Genomic DNA, 13,612 nt, shown 5'->3' on the forward strand with positions numbered 1-13,612 from the left:
GCAGGGGGTGGCACACTGGTGCTGTTTTGAACACCTCAGGCAGAAGGGCATGCTGGGGTTTGTAGTTCTGTGCTCTGTGGGGGCTGGTGAAAGAGCTGGTCATCTGGGTCCACAGGATTGGAAGCCTTGTGGGTTTTAGACCTCAAAGACTAGGAGAGACTACAAGAATTAAAAACAAGCTGAGAGACGGGGAGGGGGGGGGATGGAGAGGCAGAGACTGGGAGAGGCAGACAGGCAGACAAACAAACATGTGCATTTTTGTTGGCCAGCCTCCTTTGAAAAGCAGTGGAGGATAAGATTGGGGTGGGCCTGGGTGGGGGGCCATAGGCGGATCAGCCGGAAGGAAGGGGCTGTGCTGAGCTCTGGGGTCACCAAGAAGGTGGGGTCTGTCAGTTTGGGAGGGAGGAGGGGAGGGGGACTCATAAATACAGAGAAGCCTGCCTCTGAACATGAGTGCCCTGCTACTCTCCCTTAGGGGAGAGGAGGAAGGAGACTGGTGCTCAGTCTAGCTTGTTCCCCGACACCCCCAAGCCTGAAGTCCCTGCTGTCCCCACTGCTTCACTTTCCTAGGGAGTAGCAGATGGGACCTAGCCCCTTCCTCTCAGAACTTTTCAGTCATGCTGAGTCAGATGGATCCTCAGTCTGGCTCCTATCTCAGCCGCCACCTAAAATGTGCACAACCAAGGATTCCTCTTGACTGGCCTCCTCAGGGTCAAGGTGACAGCGGCAAGCAGATACCCAAACTCTTGTGTCTTCCTGCCTGTACGTCTGACTGCCATCCTCTCTGGGCAGGGGTGGGGGGGTCTCCTGGCACTGTGGTCTCCCTGTCTCATCTGGGTTCCACCCTGCTGCCAGATTCCTCTCAGAAACAGGGCTTACCTCATACTTTGGCTCTCCCCTAACTTCTGGTGGAGGTAGACCACTCTAACACACTGGCCTGGCCTGTTTCCCCAGGCACTGCCCAAAGCCCCTGCTCTAGGAAAAATGGACTTTCTTATAGATTCCCAAACAGTCCTGTGCTTTCCTGATTCTGGGTCCTTGGTACATTATCCCTTCTATCTCTCTTTCTCCTCCGCCCCTGAAGACTAAGGAACCTCTTTCTCTGCTCCTTCTTAGCCCAGTCTAGGCAGCTCTGGAGGTGTTCTGCCCATGCCCCCCTCTCAGAGCACAGGCACCTGCTGCAGAAGGGCAGGTGGCTGTGGCTTCCAGCTGAGATACCTGAGGGATCTTCCCTGTATTCTGCCCAAGGCCATGAGAACTTCAGACAGTTCCTGAGCCTCGGAAGGTGAACAGGTTCCTATTCCGGGCTGGATGGGACCCCTCTAGGCCAGCACCCCACCTGGCCAGATTGAGACCCTCATAGCTCCCTGTGTCAGAGTCCCTTCTGGTCTCTTCTTCCCTTTCTCCTTCTACAGGCGTCAAACCCGTGTCATGTTCTGGATTCCTCCCCTGCCCACTCCTCTCTCTCCTGTTATTTTTCTCTGGTATTACCTTCCCTTACCCCCAGTAATTCTCTTATGCTGCCAACCCTTTCTTGGGGTCTGCTTCCCAGAGGACCTGACTACCACACAGCCATGGGTGACTCCAAGGGGAGGTCTTCATCAGCAAAGCCCCTCTGTACTTCCTGGGTGGTTCTTTGTCGTCCTGTCCCTGGGTCCTGGAACTGTCTCTTCCTCTGGGTCCTCTGGGCCTTGGTTTTCAGGCATTTTGCTCTGTGCATGTTAGTTCTCACCCAAGTGCACTATGTACTCTGTAAGACTTAGGCCACTTCTGCTTACTGGGATCTTCTGCCAGGTCTGAGCACTCTGCACTGAATGGGAGCTTCATGATTGTTGGCTCATTTCACTGCAGATGAATACAGCCATCCCAGGTACCCAAGGCTGTGTTCTAGAGTCAGTGAGGAGGGCTGCTCAGGAGGGGTTTGGTTGAGACAGATAGGTATGGGCACAGAAAGGTTTGGGGTGAAGGGACAGATCCAAGAAGGAGAACTTCTCATCCACAAAAGCAGATGGGGCCCAGTACATGCAGCCAGCATGAGGCTGTGGGCCAGGGGGACCCGGATTGGGTTTGAGTTGGGTCAAAGTACGCCATGGCAGGGTTGAAGAAAAGGAGGAGAAAAAGTCAAAGGGACAGAAAATGTCAGAAGCGGAAGCTTTCCCAACAGGGAAGTCTCCTTCTCTTTCCTGGAGTGAGGCCAACATTACCCAGCCTTTCCTAACCTCTATAAGGTGCTCTGATCCAACAGTTCAGTGGGGAAGGAAGGGAGGGAAAGAAGTTGCTCAACATACTAAATTATGGTTAGGTAAAAGAGATAAGTTCTGGTGGTGTGTGCACAGCAGGGTAACTATAGATAAAGGTATATATAGTATGCTTATATCAAAAAAGCCAGAAGAAGGAATTTTGAATGTATTCACTACAAAGAAATGATTAATGTTTGAGGAGATGGATATGTTTACCATGATTTGAACAATGTATTGTATTACCCTGTTATGCAAAATATACATGTTTTAAAACATCACCTATGTACCCCATAAATACGTACAATTCTAAGCATCAATTAAAAAGAACACAAACAGTGTGGCCATCCTGACAGCTGACTCTACCTCTGAGATGGCCTCTTCCCTTCCTCTCAAGGTTCTGCTCTTTGGGGGCTTCTCTGCTGCTAAGGAATTAACGCTTCTGTGTCTTAGTGTCTGACTGCTCCCATTGGCAGCTGCATTTTATTTTATATTTATTTAGTAATTGCATTTTAAAGAGTAATTTCTCCTCCCTCCCTCCCTCCCTTCTTTCCTTTCTTTTGCAGTGCTGGGGATTGAACCCAGGGCTTTGGGCATGCGAGGCAGGCACTCTACTAACTAAGGTATATCCCCAGCCCCAAGAGTAATTTCTGACACAACAAAAAATTAAAGTTTTAAGGTTGCAACTCTATTGAAAAGAAATGGTTTAAAATTTAAATTGTGGGGTGTCAAGCTGGATGGGGCTCTGGAGGTGATCTGGTTGGGAGCCCAGCCCCTCCACCCCTGACAGTAGCTGTGTTTCTGCCACTAGGTAGGTTGGTCCGGACCTCACCCTCATTGACCCTGGTTGACAGGGAGACAGAATAGGGTGACCCTCTCTCTAGGGTGGGCCAGGCTCTGGTGCCCCCTGCTCCCTCCTGAACTCTCAGAAGGTGGTGAGTCTGACTTCTGCTTTCCCTCTCAGACCAGAGGATTGTGCAGGGCTGGGAGGGGGACAATGCCCTGACCTTAGGGTGCCTATGCTGGGAAGGGAAGGCCCTGGGTCCCAGGTATGGGTGTTCAGGGGCTGAGGTGGGGAGCTGCGGAGGGTGATGGGTGGCAAGAGCGGAAGGTCCTGACTCCTCATAGCCCAACCCAGGTTGTTCAGTGTGAGCTGGAAGTGCCCCACCCTCCCCACTATGAGCAGCTTCCTTCCTGACTGCTGGCAAGGTCTGGGTGGGGAGCCAAGGGGGAAGGAGGGAAGGGAGGCGGGCGAAGCGGGAAGGGAGGCCTCCGTCCTTCTCAGGATGTAACTCAGGCTGTGTGCCTGGAGAGGTTTGCTCAGCTTTCAGATTGGAAAACTAAACTGGGCGTTGGGGTGGGGGCCTGGGGCGCTGAGAGTTGCAGTCAGAGAAGGCTTTCCTGGTCTGAATGGGGCTGCTGCCACGGCCTTGGGCACCCTCTAGTAGACCTTGCCCTTCTCGAGATAGCCACATGGTGGCAGCAGAGAGCTGAAGAGGAGAGATCTGTGTTCAGTCCTGGGATCAGACACCAAAAACAGCTGGTGAGACTCAGGCAATGAGCCTGGAGGCCACAGTGTGCACCTCTGAGCCCAGATTCCTTGGGGGGTCCACCTTATCCTCTGGGACCTTGGAGGAGTTCATCCGCAGAAACCTGAAGCTCCTGATAGTGACCCTGTGAGCAGCCCCCAGATGAGCAGGGGTGCCTTTCCCTGGGACATGTCCCGGTGAACTGAAGGGGCAGGGAGCCATGTCCAGCGCAACCAGGAGTGAGTGCACTGGCCGCTGTTGAGAGCAGGCAGTTCTAGAGCCGGGGGAGCCAGGGATGGGGTGCTTGGAGATGTCTCCCCTGTCTTTCAGGTAGGCTCCCTAGGAAGAACCTGGGGAGCACTTGGATCTGATCACCTCTTCTGGGATCAGTTCTGCCTCCTGGCTCTCAGACTGATAGGAAAGCCTTGTTGCCCAGAGGCCTTTGGGTAACCTCAGACCTCATCCTGGCAGCTTTTGGGGTTCCTGGAGTTCATTTCATAAAGGCATTCATCCCATTCATAAAGGTTCCAACCTCATGATCCAATCACTCCTAAAGACTCCACCTCTGAATACATTGGGGTTAGCATTTCAATGCATGAATTTTGGGAGGCTCAAAATCCATCTGTAGTAGTGTGTATGCATATGTGCATGTGAGTGTGCACATGTGCATGTGGGTGTGTAATGTGTACGTCTGCAAACACATGTGTGCATGTGTGTCACTATCTGCCTCCTCATCTCATTCCTGTCCTTCCAAAGCTAATTTGGGCCAAGAACACTGGTATGGATATGAATGTTTTAACATCCATAGGGATTTGAAGTTGCTCTTCATCCTTGGGATCCAGAATGAGAATGAGGAGTTTTTAGGGCCAGGCTAAGGTCTCCTGAGTGATGGCCATAGGAGTCCCTGTCTAGGCTGGGGGACCTCACATAGAAAGCCATATTATCTGCCAATACAAGACTATAGGATTACCTCGGACTTGAGACAGAGGGCTGTCAGGCCCCTCCCTCCTCCTCTCTCCTGCTCCTCTCCTCCAACCCCTCAGGCTGGCCCAGTTTCCTGGTGAGGTTGCTGTAATGCTGGGTCTCTCAGGAACCAGGGCTTTGAGCATCAAGTGTGCCCAGCGTGGAAGTTCTGTAGCAACTGGCACTGGTGATAGCAGGGGCACAGTCCACTTCTTCTTCTTCTCAGATACCCTGAATAGGGTCTGGACCCTCTCTCTCTTCAAACCACGATGAGAAGAGCAGCCTTTAGATCTCCCTACTGATTGAATATATAGAAATCCTGACGTTAAACCCTGAGGTACCTTCGATCATTGTGGGATTGTCTTTTTTTTAAAGAGGAAGAATTCACTGTGGTTTATGGTTTGGGAGGCTGCAGTCCATACTCAGTTGGCCCCGTTGCTTTGGGCCTGTGGCAGGACAGCACATGATGGTGGGAGTGGGTGGTGAACAGAGCTGCTTATCTCATGGTGGCCAGGGAGCAAAGCTGTGAGGTCTGTATTTTTCTGCCCTGTGACTCCCAGTGACCACCCCAAACCAGCAAACAAGACATTCTTGACATGTTTGTGTTAAGGAGCCGAGACATTTCATTCTGTGGTCTGCTCTCCTGAACTCCTGACCAGGCAGCTCTGGGGACTGCTGACCCCAGTTCCTGGAGGGGCCTGGATGTAAACAGCACTCCCCCAGAAGGCCGACTGTACTGGGCCCTTTCTTTTTTCAGAGGAGAGAGACTTAATCCTCTCTTCCTGGACATTTTGAGCCCCCCATGGCGACTGGCCTCTGCTGTCACCTTCTTATGCTCTCCAGCTCTCCGTCCATGAGAAGGACCTCTGCTGGACTGGTGATCTTCTAGGGACAGAGAGGAAGTCCTCACCACAGTTCTCAGCTCAGCCAAATACCCGCTAAATGCTCCTCCCTTATAAAACCTTCCTTCTCCCCTCTAGACTTGAAATGACCTTCCTACTCTGAAGTCAAGAGTATTCATGGTCAGCACCACCTCTTGGGCTTGGGATGCAGGATGATGAGACTTCTCTTGTCAGCTCTGTGTGTGTGTGTGTGTGTGTGTGTGTTATTGGGGATGGAACACAGGGACATTTTACTACTGAGTTCCACCCCCACTCCTTTGAAAAAATTTTTTAAATTAACTTTTTTTTTTTTTTGTAGTATTTGGGATTAAACCCAGGGTCACTTTACCACTGACCCACATCCCCAGACCTTTTAAAAATATTTTAGTTAGAGACAGGGTCTTGCTGAGTTGCTTAGGGCTTTGCTAAGTTGCTGAGGCTGGCTTTGAACTTGCTATCCTCCTGCCTCAGCCTCCTCAGCTGCTGGGATTACAGGTATATGTCACCACACCCAGCAAAACATTTTTTTTTTTTAATTTTTAGAAAGGGTCTAGCTACACCACCCAGGCATCTTGAACTGGCATCCTTCCTGCTTCAGCCTCCTAATTTACTAGGATTCCAGGTGTGTGCCACTGTACATCTGTAATCTGTTTATTTTTTATTTGTTTTTAGTTATACATGGACACAATATCTTTTTTTGTTTGTTTATTTTTTTATGTGGTGCTGAGGATTGAACCCAGTGCCTCACATGTGTGAGGCAAGTGCTCTGCCACTGAGCCACAACCCCAAAGCCCTGCAATCTGTTTTTGGTTCCTGTATTGTCTGAGTATGTGTGAACATCTGGTCTTCCCAACTAATTTCAAACCCTGTAAGGATGGGGGTTGTAGACCTTATATTTTCCTAGGTGTTCTCCACAGAGTGAGAACATGGAGAGAGTAATGGATAATTATTTGTGAATAAATAGGGGGTTGGGGGAGGCAGGGGGGCAGATCTGGAAGGACCTGGGGTCTCTTCTCTGGCCCTTGCCATTGTTTGGTGCTGGATGAGGAGGAGTAACTCCCTTTGGGACATGGAGTTAGTGTTGGGTTAGCTTTCTTACTCTCACCCTCTATCCCCATCAAGCTGGGGTTGCTTCTCAATTCTGTCTGATTTAGCAAAATGAATAGAGAACAGATCTGTAGAGCTGACATGGCCACTTCTGTCTAGAGTACTCTGGGTCTCTCTCTCCTTATTTATTTATTTATTTTAACTTTTTCAATACGTGGTATGTATTTTTCAATAGATGGCATGTAATCTCCAACCTAGCACTTATCTGAGAACCAGGAGACTTGGCTTCTTGTCCAGCTCTATTTCTAATTTGTAGCATAACCTCTGGGAAGAGTCTTCACCATTCTGCATCTTTTTTTTTTCAATATTTTTAAATTTGTAGATGAACACAATACCTTTATTTTATTTATTTATTTTTATGTGATGCTGAGGATCAAACCCAGTACCTCATACACTGAGCCACAACCCCAGCCCCTGAATCTTTGTTTTACTGTCTAAAATGGGAAGGTGTTTACTTTCAGCTCTTAACATTTCATAAAGCAACAGACCTCCTTCCCACCCCCCAAAATCCAGAGAGCTTCTGGTGTAAACTTTAGAGGTAGATTCATATTGCTTTTTTAAAAATAATATTTTTTATTTTATTTATTTTTTAGTTGTTATTTATTTTATGTGGTGCTGAGGATTGAACCCAGGGCCTCGCACATGTGAGGTGAGCGCTCCACTACTGAGCCACAATCCCAGTCCCATCATAGTGCTTCTTTTTTAAAAATATATTTTTTTAGTTGTCAATGGACCTTTATTTTATTTATTTTTATGCGGTGCTGAGAATCCAACCCAGTGCTTTGCACATGTTAGGCAAGTGGTCACACTGAGCCACAACCCCATACTGCATCTTTTTGGCAGCAGTGGGGGTTGGGGGTTGGGTAATGAAGGAGGAGGGCACATTTTGGATGCATGTAACTGAAACCCAGGTTTCTTAGCACTCACCGCAAACCAGCTTTTGCTTCTTCATATGCTGTGTCCTGGAACTACAGTCTAGTTCCAGAAGCCTCTCCTGGTTTGGGGTGGATGTCTTGTTCACTGTATCCTGAAGAGGGCCCCCGTCTTGGTCATCTGGGCTGGCCTCTTTGGTTTCTTGCCGAGCTTGGCATGAAGGGCTTTCAGCACCTTGGACAGAGACAGAGCTCCAGCCTGGCTGGAGGAATTGAGCTGCCAAGAGAACTTGGGCTCTCCTCCTGGGCCGGCTTCCCTAGCAGGGAGTCCAAAGCGTAGCTTGCTCCTTAATATTTTTCATTCCTTCAAAGTCACCCCCCAAAATCCCCGATCTACGTCAAAGAGCATGAGTTCTGCAAATTATGAAGGCATTACTGAAAACAACAACAAAAACTCAACCTATTTACTAGCAGCACATTTTAGATGTTTAGTAAGCATATTTCAAAAGAATACATGCAAATACAGCCTCCAGACAAGTGCCCCATCCTCCTTAGAATCACAGTCTCCTTCCCACAATTCTGGAGCTTTTACCACTCACTGAGTTCTGGAGCCTCTCTCTTGGAGTCCCTTCTTGTGTCTGAGGAGCCCAGTCCTTAAACCAAAGGACAGATGGTCATTATGTCCTCAGGTAATGGAAACTTACACTGGCACCTTCTATTTCCCATTTGGGGATAAGAATAGACTGGTGAGAGGACCCACAACTGAGTCCTATCGTGATCTGGCTTCCTCTGTGCCTGGGCAGACCTTTCTTTGTCCTTTAGAGGGTGTGGCACCATCAGAAACCTTCTGGTTGCCCCCCCACCCCAGCCTCCTCCTTTGAATTCCCCTCCATGTCTCCTCAGTAGCAGCAGATTGTTTTCATGACACATGCCCATTTGTCCTCTCTCCCCAGTTGGAATATGAACTCCTTGTGGGTGGAGGTCATCTCGCGTGTTTGCTTGTTGCTAGTAGACCACAGCAGGTGTACAGGGCACTGATTAGTCTCTAGGGCTTCTCACCTGTCATGTTTGAACACTAAGACTGTCTTTAAGGGTCTCCTGCTCCACTTACTTTTAGTCTGAAATGAATATGTAGAATGGGCAATAATGCTGTTTGTGGATCAACCATTGGCCCCCAGGTAACCCAGGTTGAGAGATCAGAGGCAGGATGTGAGGGGAGTGGGTACTGAAAGAAAATGAAGGGATTGTTTATGGGTGGGTGTAGCGTAGTATAGAATTTAGAAATCACTTGCTTTGAGACCTGGAAAGGCTCTCAGAGATCAGTTTGTTTGATCTCCTCATTTCACATGTAAGGAAATTGAGATTTAGTGATACTCCTAAAGTTACGCAACAGATGGGCCCTCGCTATCGCATCTGACCCGGTTCAAGTCTTTGACATTTCTCCCCTGGATTATTGCATAGCTTCATATGGCAGATTACCTTTTTTTCAAGGTGATCATGTCAAAGTACCCATATTTCACCACATAATCATTGCAGATTTTATGCCAATTTTTTTATTTTGCAAAAAAGTGGGATTATGCAAAGCTCTTTTTAAAAAATGTGCTGGTATTACTTAAAATTCATTTATTACTGACTGTCTTTGGAGCAAGATTAGGTGCACAGAACACTTGTAAACATATGTTAATACAGTGATGACGATGAAGTATTGAAATGTAGTATCCCATTCCACATGCTCATCTTCCAATAAGACAGTGACATTCCTCCAGGGACAGCTGGAGTCTGTGTTTCTTCTTGAATTTGATGGACCATGATTATTGCAGAAGTTATTTTATGTGACTTTCAAGGCTAAGTATTTAAAGGTGGTACAGCTGCTGCTGGTTTTCTCTTGGGATACTTGCCCTTGGAATACTACTGCCATGCTATGCAGACTCCAAAAAGACTTAGTGTGGATGTCTGGCCCCAGCCTGAGCGCCATCCCATTGATAGCTGGCATCAACTGTGGAACATGGGGAAGTGAGTCTTTGAGCCCCTAGTTTGGAGTGGCTCTTAGGACCCGAGGAGGGTTGTGGCAGATTCTGCATGTTATTGGTATTAGTGTTGGGTACTTTTCTCTTTGTCCTGGATCTGGGAGTGGTGGAGGTGGGAGTTGGTAGGTAGCAGGGCTTTGCCATCAAGTAGAGACAAGTGGTCCTGCCTGAATCTGTCCAAATTGCAGGTCCATGAACAAATAAATGGTATTATTGACTTAAACCATTAAGTTCTGGGATGGCTGTTATATAGCAGTATTTAATAATCACCTCATATCTACTTCAGTTTCTCCAATCTATTACAGCACATTTCCTTAAGCTAACAAACCTTTGTTGGACAAAAGGAGATATGATTTATACATTTGTGGATAATGCATTTTTAGCTACCACCACTGTTCCTTCAGTCTGTCCCCTTTGCATACAGTCTAAAATTCATACTCTGCAGTCCTCTGCAAATGGTGCTAGCCTACTGCTCCGTGTCACCACACCTGTTTTGTCCTTAGACAGACCTGATCTCATTCTCCAATCTCTATACCTTTACCCATGTTGTCCCTTCTCTCTGCAATACTTCTACCCTGCTCCAGCCTGATCTTTGGGGACCTGCTCTGAAACCTCCTTCCCTCACCAGGCTCTACCGGTCTCCTGCAGTTGAAATGAACTGGCACCTCCTGTAATCCCACAGCACTTACTGCAGACTGCACAGTTGCTGTCTGCCCACTGCCTCTCCCAAACCTCACTAGACTGTGAATCCCTGGGGGAGGGAGCCTGGCTTATCCCTCCTGTCACCCCACAGCATCTGGCACAGAGCCCAGCATACAGAAGGCCCCCAGGAAACATTTGTTGACACCACTAGTAACAGAACTGGAATCACAAGTCAATTCTCCTGAATCCCAATATTCAGTACCTTACTAACTTCTTCTAATACCACCAAGCCCGGAAAATTTCCCACCAATGGAGGGACCGGGTTGGCAGAAGACCCTGGAATGGCCAGGGGTTAGCAGGATTGCCGCCTGTGAAGCTGCAGATGGCAGGGCATGAAGGGAGCACTGGCTCCTGGCCTTGGGTTTTAGGTGGGTCCCTCCCTCCCTCCTTCCCTCCCCCTTTTTTGCTGTCAATACATCCTAAGCAGCTACTTCTGGGATGGAAAACATGCTGCGTCTTTGATTCTCTTCTTCTCCAACTTAAGTTCATATCTGAAAGCCTCTTTATCTGAAAACCCAATTGTATAGAAAACCAAAGTCCCACTATGTGATCTAAGATTCCCCTTGAGCACCAAGAGACTGTTTTTCTGTTCTCCTGCCCTGGGGTTTCCAAGGAGCCATCATCTATAAGCTGTCTCTCCTGCACCCATCTGACTGGAATTGTTTCCCAGTCCCCTGTGGATGTCACTGGCTCTCCTGGGCCTGGTTTTGGCTGTGTCTTCCCTGACCCACTGCTTGGGTGCCCCACCAGCAGGGGCAGGCTTCAATTTCTTTTTCCCTCCCAGGAAAAAGAGGGAGTCCTGGCTTGGCTCCCTCAGACTGAACAGGAGCAGAGAGTAGGGTGGGCAGGATGTTTTCTGCAGACTTTCCTCCCTAAATTGTCTCTTTCTGGGAGCTGGGAGGAGCCTATGTGTCTCACTATAAATTCAGCTTCTCCCTTTCCTCAGTCGAAGGCAGGGTGGGGGAGAACTCCTGCCAGGAATAGGCCCTGAAAATGGCTCTTAGGGCCCAAGGTGGGTTGGGGCAGATTCTGGATGTTACTGGTATTAGGGTGGGTACTTTTCTCTTTGTCCTGGATCTGGGAGTAGTGGAGGTGGGGAGTTGGTAGGCGGCAGGGCTTTGCCATCAGCTTGTCTGTTATTAATGCCTGGAATGGGGAGCCCCAGGAAGGATGCCTTGGGGAGGGCCTGTCCTGTTTCACAGCCTCTCTTCCTTATCTCAGTCCTTGACTGTGGGGGTGGCTCTGTGGGACCGTCATCAGGCTTTCCCCTGAGCCTCCAAGGAAGTCAGAAATCTGTATTCAGCTTTGACTTTGTGTGTGTGTGTGAGGGGGGGGGGTGATAGAGGGAGGCAGAGACAGATACCTGGCCTTCCTGTAGCCAGCTCTCTTCTCTGTACAGGAGAAGGACTACTCTCTGCCTGGTCTCTCTTTTATTGTGGGGATTGAGGGTCCCTCTGACTCCTGACTTCTCTCTGGGATAAGAGCAGAGGTGTATCCCAGCAACATGGGCCCTTTTGTGAGGGACAGCTAGCCACATCAGATGAGTAGCTTCTTCCCTTTGGGACGTGGCTCTCTCACCCCCTTGGTCTGGACAGAAGAGCTACAGATATCTCTTCATTTTCCCCTCCAAGACCGTTCTTGGCCTTTTCTCACTTCCTCTCAGTCCCCTGCCCTGGAAGGGAGAACCCTGTACTACACAAGGCAGGCAATCCAAAAGCTACGGGTGGCTGTGGGGCCAGGAAGGGACCCGACCAGTTATGAGCCCAGATGTGTGGATGCCCCTGATGCCAAGTCACAAGTGAGGAAGCCTGTGTCACCCCAGGCCCTGGGTGTCTTGGAGTGTGAGTGAGGAAGCTGCTGGAGGTGGAGAGGGGCCTCAGGGATGACTGTACAGGCTGGAGCCTCTGGACTTTTTTAGCATCAGCTGGTGGAGCCACCTCCTTCTCTCCCACGGGCTGCCTCCCTGAGTCACTGCCCACCCACCAGCAAATAAAAAAGGGTGTCATCTGCTGGCCAGTGGCCCCATTTGGCCCCACTGTTTGCATCCCTCTGCTCCTGGGCAGAAGATGGAAGTTGGTAGGGAGGTCTCACCAAGATCTTTCCTTTTGCGCAGTCCTCCTTCTGGACTGCTGCTTTCTCTGCCCTTTGTTCCTCCCCTCCCCCCACACCCCAGGATGGTTCTCCCTGGTGACAAGACCCAGCCCCTTGCTCCAAGGACAGAGGCAGCTGCAAGCCCTCAGGAGCCCCCACATGGCCCCATCCATCTAGGCAGGCCTCTGATCCCGGTTGCAGGCAGGGGAGGGGACCCATGGCCAGCTCAGCTGCGCTCTCCTCCCTGCCTGCCCTCCTGCTCAGCTGTCAACACTCGCCTCTCCACCCTAGCCAGCCCGGGGCCCTGCCTGGTTGCTCAGGCTAGCGACACCTCTCCCGGAAGACCCTAACTCAGTCCCAGGCAGGGGGTGGGCAGGCAGCGGGCAGACACCCTTCTGCCCTTGAGCATCCTCAGGCCTCCTTGCCTAAATAAGGGAGCTGCAGCTGGAGCTAGCCAGCTGGCCGGGGGGAGGGGCCTTGGGCTAGGCCAGGGTTTTCCGAGGGGCTGGGCTGCAGCAGCCGCCACAGGGCCCGAGCCCGCGGATTGGGCCCGCAAGGCTGGCCCTGCGCGGTAGTGGGAGGGCAGGCTGTTGGCACAAGGGGATCCCCTAGCAGGAACCTCACGCTCAGGGCCCTCTCTTTGATCCCGCAGCGAGGAGGCTGCAATTCTTGTCATAATGTCCCTTTCTACGCATGGCCCCCACGGAGAGCTTCGAATAACCCTAGAGAGGGCCATGTGTGTGCGAGCGCGCGCGTGTATTGGGGGGCGTGCCCCTCCTAAGACTCACCCGCCCTTATCTCAAATCTTTGCTGGCTTGGGGCTCCAGACTGTCTTGCTCTTTTCATTTTCCTGCTCTCTACTGACCCTGGTCTTCCCAGAACCTAGGCCTCACCCCTGCCACCCACGCAGCCTCTGAGCGCACGCTGTGTGCACCCAGCCGGTGCTTGGCGTGGTGGGGAGGCAGGACATAAGTGACTGGCTCTCTCCCTTCAAATCAGGTTTCTGAGCCCCCCAATCTGGTGTGGGGACTCAATGCCCACCCCATTTCCCTGGCCGCCTCCCAAGCCGGCCGTCGCACCTGTCCTCACGGTTCCCCTACCTAAGGTCCCTTCCCCCTCTCCGCTGCGTGCGAGTCCGGGGGGCTCGGTGGCAGAGCTAGGGGCTGGGGCGGGGGAGCACTCAGCGCGGCTCAGCCAATGGGA

At 50.5% G+C, this 13,612-nt stretch overlaps 1 protein-coding gene across 1 annotated transcript in view; it reads left to right on the top strand.

Moving 5' to 3' along the window:
- Kcnh2 (potassium voltage-gated channel subfamily H member 2) overlaps nt 1–13,612 on the top strand; it is a 64,949-nt gene that overhangs the window by 19,730 nt on the left and 31,607 nt on the right. The window lies entirely within an intron of this gene.

Source organism: Marmota marmota, unplaced genomic scaffold (genome assembly GCF_001458135.2).
Source record: "Marmota marmota marmota unplaced genomic scaffold, marMar, whole genome shotgun sequence".
In the NCBI taxonomy this organism is placed as follows: domain Eukaryota; kingdom Metazoa; phylum Chordata; class Mammalia; order Rodentia; family Sciuridae; genus Marmota; species Marmota marmota.